At 37.0% G+C, this 8,346-nt stretch overlaps 1 pseudogene; it reads left to right on the forward strand.

Annotated features, from left to right (window-relative positions):
* Positions 1 to 477: 477 nt before the first annotated feature.
* LOC129674858 (splicing factor U2AF 35 kDa subunit-like) lies at positions 478 to 1,050 on the forward strand (annotated as a pseudogene).
* The last annotated feature ends 7,296 nt before the right edge of the window (positions 1,051 to 8,346 follow it).

Here is an 8,346-nt window from a genome sequence, read left to right on the forward strand (position 1 = left end):
GGAAGAAATTTAAAATTATTTACATTTATTGATTTTATTGTGTATGTATGAGTATAATATATGAATGTATTACATCCATGTTTAGTGCCTGCAGAAACCAGAATATGACATCAGACTACCTGGAACGTGCATTATGCACAGTTGTGAGCTTCCATATTGTTGCTAAGAACTGAAACCTGTTTCTCTGCAAGGGCTGCAAGTGCTTTTAGCCACAGAACCATCTCTGCAACCCTAAGAGGAATAGTTCTCAAAGGAAGAAAGAGGATAAAAGAGAGAGATTGATGTCATGTAGGTGCCATGAAGGCTGAAGTGAAGCCTATTTCTTCACAGAAAGAGGACCAGCGAAACCCTAGAGTATGGCCAAGAGTAGATGCATAAATGAATTAATAAGAACAAAATACATGAAAATGTCACAATGATATTCATTATACTAGACATAGTAGCATTGGTTGCAATATTAGACTAGTCCACTGGAAAATGGCAGAATACTTGGCCTCCATCTTTAGCCCTGAGAAAATCGAAGTTAACTGTTCATTTCAAAATCGTAGCAGGTTGTCATGGAGACAGAGTTCTTGTTGCCCTCTTGAACATTTACTGCAACCCTCAAAATCCCAGTCTGCTGATATTTTACGCTGTGGTGTGAGTGATGTGAAGATGCACCATTATGATGAGTTCTTTGAGGAAATCTTCACTGAGATGGAGGAAAAGTATGGTGAGGTTGAGGAAATGAACGTTTGTGACAGCCTAGGAGACCAGCTGGTGGAGAACAAATATGTCAAGTTTCGATGTGAAGATATTGCAGAGAAAGCTGTGGTCGACTTGAATAATCATTGATTTAATGGGCAGCTGATCCATGCAGAGCTATTCCCAGTGACTGACTTCATGGAAGCCTGCTGCCAATGGAATGAAATGGAAGAGTACACAAGAGGGGTCTTCTGCAACTTCATGTATCTGAAGCCAAACTCAAGAAAGGTGCAAAAGGAGCTGTGTGGGTGCTAGCACAAGAAACATAGATGCAGGTCCCGAGAGGCATTCCATGTACAAAGATAGTGGAATGGTGGCATGGGTGGAGGTGGAGGTGATGAAGGACCAGAGCATGACAGAAGGTGGTCAAGAGAGGACAGGAGGTGGTTTAGAGACAGGAAAGATCTGGGCAATTTTGAAGCCAGCTGTTTTTACTGTATGTCTGCTAGACAGTGTTGTAATTGGTTGACAAGCCAGTTCATAATGGGATTTAAACAACAACAAACAAACAAAGATGGGTTTCTGAATAAATTTTGTAGTGATTCAAAAAGAAAAGAAAAGAAATTCATACTGTATGCTATTTAAATTTTTAACATAAAAAGAACCTGCATGGGACATCTAAATATATACTTTATATTAGTCGATGACACCGTTATATTTGTGGGGGTGTATTAGTCATTGAGTAATGTAGATAATTCTACATTTATTTGCCTTATTTTTTATTTAGATGTAGGTTGGAAATGCTTTACTATGTTAGTTGTACATAGTCTATGAGGCATTGGGAGAATGAGACACCTAGGAAGGATGTCAACCCGTGTGAGCAAATGTTAAATCTACTGACAACAAAGCCTGTAGAGTATTCTGGGCTTGACAATTTTATTGTACATGAAATTATTAACAAAATAATTGAGGGCCTCTGGAAAAATAGGCAATGACAGTCTGCTGCTCCTGCAGATTTTACAAAGACAGAATGTCCTTGTCAGAGATACTTGTATTCTTTCTCCTTTGGTTTGAAAAAGTTAACATGAGAAAGGAAGGGTTTAACCATATTGTTTGTCATGACTTAGTGACCCTTGATGACAGAGTGCCAGAATCTCCCTAACATTTAGTGATTCTGAGATTCTCTCCTGAGATTCCCTTGTGAAGATTTGCCATGAATTGTGCTTCTTTGAGTTCTCTTTTTTATTTTTATTTTTTTTTAATTTTTTTTATTTTATTTTTCTTTTTAGTTACATTTTGTTAACTGTGTCCCAGTTGTATCCCGCTCCCTCATTCCCTCCCCAACTCCACACTCCCTCCCTGGTCTCCTCCCTGCCCCTTTCCAAGTCCACTGATAGGGGAGGACCTCCTCCCCTTTCATCTGACCCTGTTTTATCAGGTATCTTCAGGGTTGGCTGCAAAGTCCTCCTCTGTGGCCTAACAGACTGCTCCTCCCCTGGGGGGATGTCAAACAGCCTGCCCTTGAGATCCTGTTAGAAATAGTCCGTGTTCCCCTTACTTTGGAAAACTACTTGGTTACTGAGCTACCACGGGCCACATCCGAGCAGAAGTTCTAGGTTATATCCATAGATGGTCCTTGGTTGAGTGTCAGTCTCAGAAAAGACCCTGTGCCCAGATATATTTGGTCCTTGTAGAGCTCCTATCCTTTCCATATCATACTAACTTCCCTTCTTTCATATGATTCTCTGCACTCTGCCAAGGGTTTGGTTATGAGTTTTAGTGTCTGCTTTGAAACACTGCTAGGTAGAGTCTTTCAGATGCCTTTTGTGGTAGACTCCTGTCATAATGAAATCTACACACCTAAAGAAGATAATCAAGAAAGTGGACACAGGCGAAGGTGATTAATCCTCATTTAGAAAGACAAATGGGATGTGCATTGAGTTCTCTCTTTTTTAAACACTTTTTTTTTGAAAAAAAAATATTATTTTGTTTTATGTGTGGGGGTGTTTTCCTAGAATGTATGTGTATGTATAATGTACATGCCTTGTGCCCATAAAGGTTAGAAGATCCCCTGTTTATAGATGGTTGTGAGCTACCATGTGAATGCTGGGAACCAAACTCAGGTCCTCTGTAAGAACAGCAAGTACTTTTAACCTTTGTGCTATTTCTTCATCCCTCTTGGAGTTTTCTTAAAGCCTTAAAAATTAGTATAATGACAAATTTAGGTTGTAAAAATTAGAGTGCGAGTTCACCTAGCAGTGTTATTCTTCAAAAGTTTCATTGGTCACTCTTTCCTGGAGATTTCCATTCACCTTTTAGAAGACCCTTTGTTTTCTGATGCAAGTCTTTCAGAAGCGCACTTTGCAGTGTTGTAGCATTTGAGCAGAACAATTAAGTTTGGAGTTAAGAAAAACCAAAATAGCATAACCCAAGCAGTTCTCAACTTAATGGTTGCAACCTTTTGGGGTCACATATCAGTTATCCAGTATATCAGATATTTACATTACAATTCATGATAGTAGCAAAATTACAGATATGAAGTAGCAACAAAAATAATTTTATGGTTGGGGTCACCACAACATGATGAACTGTATGAAAGTGCCACAGCATTAAGAAAAATTGAGAAACACTGACAGTTTAGTGAAGTTTTTTTGTGCTTATTAAATTATTAACAATCAGAACCACTTGATAAAAGGGTGAAAGGAGGAACTATGTTCAGAAGACATATTATCTTGCCCCAGAGATTTTTATTCCACACTTTATGTCGTTAAATTTTGGCATAAAGGCACTCCTACTCTGGTGATTTTGATACACTGTTTTTTGTTTGTTTGTTTTTGCACAAGCACATCTTTGAGAAACATCAGTGTAGTCTCTTGAGAGCTTTGCTTACACATGGACAAGCAGGTGTGGCAAAACAGTGAATTGTTGGTTAGAAGTAGCTATACTGGGAATGCTACAAAAGATTATTGCTTTTAAGGCTGGCTCTGAGCCATGTTCCTTAAAGTCTCTTTTAACTTGTACTTGGATATAAATTTAACACCCTTTTTATGATATTTGAAAAAGCTGTGCAGTTTTATGGTCTGGTCATTACCATTGGCATTAAAAGAATGACTATAATTACTACTACTTAATATATCTTCCCTACTTTCTTAATGACTGCAAAGTACATGGCATAAGAGCTCCCTTGTTTTCATATAGAGCACATATGCAGAGAGGGAACACCTGTTCTTTGTTGAGTGAGGTTAACATGTTGTATCTTCCTTCCTCATGCATTCTTGCTACCTTTCTCCTCTTTCCTCTGCTGTTCTGAATTAATATAAAGGAATAGTACATTTGACCCACTGGATCTACCACTGGTATTCCCAAACTCTAGATTTTAAGTTAACTAAATCTTAAAAAACAAGGAAGAATAGTACACTGGGTAGGACACTTAAAGAATTATATTAGGTACTGAAGTAATGAAAAAAGATAGATATATAGACCATATCAACTTCTCTCATGTAGTTGTGTCACAGAAAATGAGCAGTGATAAAAAGAAATGTGTGTCGTCTGTTTGTAATTTTACGTGCCCATAAGAATGAGAATGACAACTGAAACAGCATTACAGCAGGACTGGAAAGTCACAATGCTTAAATATATTAAAATTCAAGGCTCCCAATGAGTATAGATTGTATTGAGCAGGGAATGCTGGGATGCATGCTGAGGCAGAGAAAAGTACAGGCAGGATGCACCTAGTAAGCTGATCAGGCCTCTCCTTTCAGCAAATGACCAGCAGTACAGTGCCTTTCACTTAATCCCTTTCCTGTCCTGCCTAGGACAAAGTAGGCTTTGTTTAAATATCCCTAGGGTGTTAGGGTGGTGGGGACTGAGTGACTCCATGAATAGATTGTATGATTTTTGGTATGTGAAGCATCTTGACAATTATTTTGTGTAAACAATGTCAAAGAGCCATAATAGCTTGCTTATCATCCCCATTACTCTCATAGCTTCCTGCACAATGATTTGCTCCAAACTTCCATGGTTGCTGTTCCTATAAAGATGATAGACATGAGTATGTATGTATGATGGTGCAGATATTTTTACCATATAGATTTATTTAAAATTTCATTTGGATTTAATAGAATAATTATTGAGATTAATTATTGAGATAAATAGCATGCCATGTAATTGAATATTGTGTAAACAATATACAGTGGTTGTAATTGTACTTCTACAAATACCTTAATAAGTGTATTAAGAAGAGTCAGTGAGCTATGAAGTATTTCATCAACGGTCAATATTTCTAGAAATCTTTAAGAAAATTCAGACTGTAAATAATTATCCCTTTTATTCTTATGTAGTCAGACTAATTATGGTTTTGAGGGTTCTGCCATTACTCAAATGATGTGGTGTGTCAATTGATAACATGAGCATTTACTTTGTGTGTTGGCTTGTTCTAGCATCTATGGTAAGTCTTGTATTTTGTGATATTACAATCATATGGTTAAAATATATATTGACTGGATGCTGCAAGGAAAAGTTATGATCTTTGTATAGTAAATGGCATGAAATTTTCTTTAAGTTTATTTTTGTTCTTGGGATATTAAAAATAAATTGGGTTTTTTAAATCATATGGTATATCAACCTTAGGTGTGTCTAAAAAAATCAACTATGTAAAACATACAGACTAAGGGAGCTAATTATATGACTTTGAGAATGGTATTTCAATTCTCCAATTATACATTGTTTTGCCTTAAGAATGGAAATAACAGCAATATTTCTTTCTTATAATTTGCTCTAGAGATGAAATGAATGGAAAAGGGCATAGCAAAACCCCATAAGGACAGTAGAAAGCGGATCAATTTTCATTTTCCTTCTACAAATGCAAAACAGTTTTCAAGCAAGGGGTTATCATCTTGAACTTGATGTGTTACAAAGATCCAGATATTAACCTTATTCCCATTAAACAATCTAAAGAGACCATCATCATTTTTAACTTGTCTGTTATACTTCCAAGCCCTCATTTGCAATCCATAATCTCTTTGGGCCTCAATTTCCTCATCCATAACTTGGAACAATCATTGATGTCTAATCTTGTCCCACAGGATTATTGGAAAATTAAATCAAAGATGCAACAGGCTTACAAAGTACCTGTCTAAACCAAACACTTAATCAACTCTAGGCTATGGACCTTACTCTGAAATAGGTAGGTACACAGCAGGCTTATAAAACTTGTTTACAATCAGAGTAATAATCTTTGCCAAATTAATGTTGTAGGCAATAGAGCATCTAAGAGATTTTTCATCTTCTGAATTTATTCTCCAGATCTCAAATAATATTTAGTGCCTGCAAGAAACAATTATTTATAGAAACAAAATTATGAATGCCATACATCCACTCATTCACTAATTTATTTAAAAAAAACAACAACAAATGATTGTTGGATCTCTATGAAGAGTGCTATGACATTTGCTCATTGCTTAAATATGAATGAACAAATCAGCATGGTTGTCACTCCCATAGAGCTTCTATTCTTAATTATCTGTGGTCTATTCTGCTGGATGCTAGAAAAATATGCACTCTGGCCTAGGAATACATTGTGTAAATGTACCAGTTTCCTTATCCATTCCTCAGTTGAGGGGCATCTGTTTTTTTTTTTTTTCTAGATTCTGGCTATTATGAATAAAGATGCTATGATCATCTTTGAGCAACTGTCTTTGTTGTATAATTGAGCATATTTTGGATATTTGCCTAGGAGTGATATACCTAGATCTTGAGGAAGCACTATTCCTAATTGATTGAGAAGGCACCAAATTGATTTCAAAAGTGGTTGTACAAGTTTACATTCCCACTAGCCATGGAGGAGGCTTCCTCTTTCTTCACATGTTCTCCAGCATGTGTTATCACTGGATTTTTTTGAACTTAGCCATTCTGATAGGAGTAAAGTGAAATCTCAGGGTTGTTTTGATTTGTATTTCCTTGATGACTAAGGATGTTGAGCATTTCTTTAAGTGTTTCTCTGCCATTCTACCATCCTCTATTGAGAATTCTTTGTTTAGCTCCGTACCCGTTTTTTAAGTTGGATTACTTGATTTGTTGCTTTTTAACTTCTTGAGTTCTTTATATATTTTGGATATTAGCTCTCTGTCAGAAATAGGGTTGGTGAAGATCCTTTCCCAGTCTGTAGACAGTCATTTTGATCTGATGACAGTGTCCTTTGCTTTAGAGAAGATTTTCAGTTTCATGAGGTCCCATTATTGATTGTTGATCTTAGAGCCTATGCTGTTGATGTTCTGTTCAGGAATTTGTCTCCTATGCCAATGAGTTCAAGGCTCTTCCCCACTTTTCCTTCTAACAGATTTAGTTCATCTGGTTTTATGTCTTTGATCCACTTGAACTTTAGTTTTGTACAGGGTGATAAGTATGGATATAATTGCATTTTTCTACATGTCGATATCCAGTTAGACCAGCACTGTTTGTTGAAGATGCTATCTTATTTTCATTGTATGATTTTGGCATCTTTGTAAAAAATTAGGTGTCCATAAGTGTGTGGATTTATTTTTGGGTTTTCTGTTAGATTCCATTGATCTACGATTCTGTTTCTATGACAATACCAGGCAGTTCTTATTATTGTTGCTCTATAGTACAGCTTGAGATCAGGGATAAAGATACCTCTTTCTTTGTAGAAGGAATGATTTAGCTATTATGGGTTTCTTGCTATTTCATATGAAATTGAGAATTTTTCTTTCAAGTTCTTTAAAAAATTGTGTTGGAAATTGTATTGAATCTGTAGATTGCTCTTGGTAAGATTGCCGTTATTACCATGTAAATCCTGCAAAGCCATGAGCATTGGAGATCTTACCATATTCTGATATCTCCTATTTCTTTCTACACAGATTTGATGTATTTTTTTCATACATGTCTTTCATACATTTTACAGTTACACCAAAGTACTTTATGGTATTTGTGGATATTGTAAATGGTGTTATTTCCCTAATTTCTTTCTCAGAACGTTTGTTTTTTGTATACAGGAGGGCTACTGACTTTTTTTTAAGTTTTTTATTAATTACACTTTATTCACTTTGTATCCCATCATAAACCTCACCCTCCTCCCCTCCTAATCCCATTTTCCCTCCCCCTTCTTCACACATGCCCCTCTCCAAGTCCACTGATAAGGGATGTCCCCCTCTCCTTCCTTCTGATCTTAGTCTATCAGATCTCATCAGGAGTGGCTGCATTGTCATCTTCTGTGGCCTGGTAAGGCTGCTACCCCCTCAGGGGGAGGAGATCAAATAGCAGGCCAATCAGATTGTGTCAGAGGCAGTCCCTCTTCCAATTACTATGGAAGCCATTTGGACACTGAACTGCCGTGGGGTACATCTGTGAAGGGGTTCTAGGTTATCTCCATGCATGGTACTTGGTTGTAATATGAGTCTCTGGAAAGACCCCTATGTTCAAATTTTCTGGTTCTGTAGCTCTCCTTGTGGAGTTGCTGTCCTCTCCAGATCTTACTATTTCCCTCTTCTTTCATAAGATTCCATGCACTGTGCCCAAGAGTTGGCTCTAATTCTCAGCATCTGCTTTGATAGTCTTCAGGGCAGAGCCTTTCCAAGGCCCTCTGTGGCAGGTTCCTAACTTGTTTCCTGTTTTCCTCTTCTTCTGATGTCCAGCTTCTTTTCCTTT

The sequence above is a fragment of the Psammomys obesus genome, unplaced genomic scaffold (assembly GCF_907164565.1).
Source record: "Psammomys obesus unplaced genomic scaffold, mPsaObe1.curated_primary_1811, whole genome shotgun sequence".
In the NCBI taxonomy this organism is placed as follows: Eukaryota; Metazoa; Chordata; class Mammalia; order Rodentia; family Muridae; genus Psammomys; species Psammomys obesus.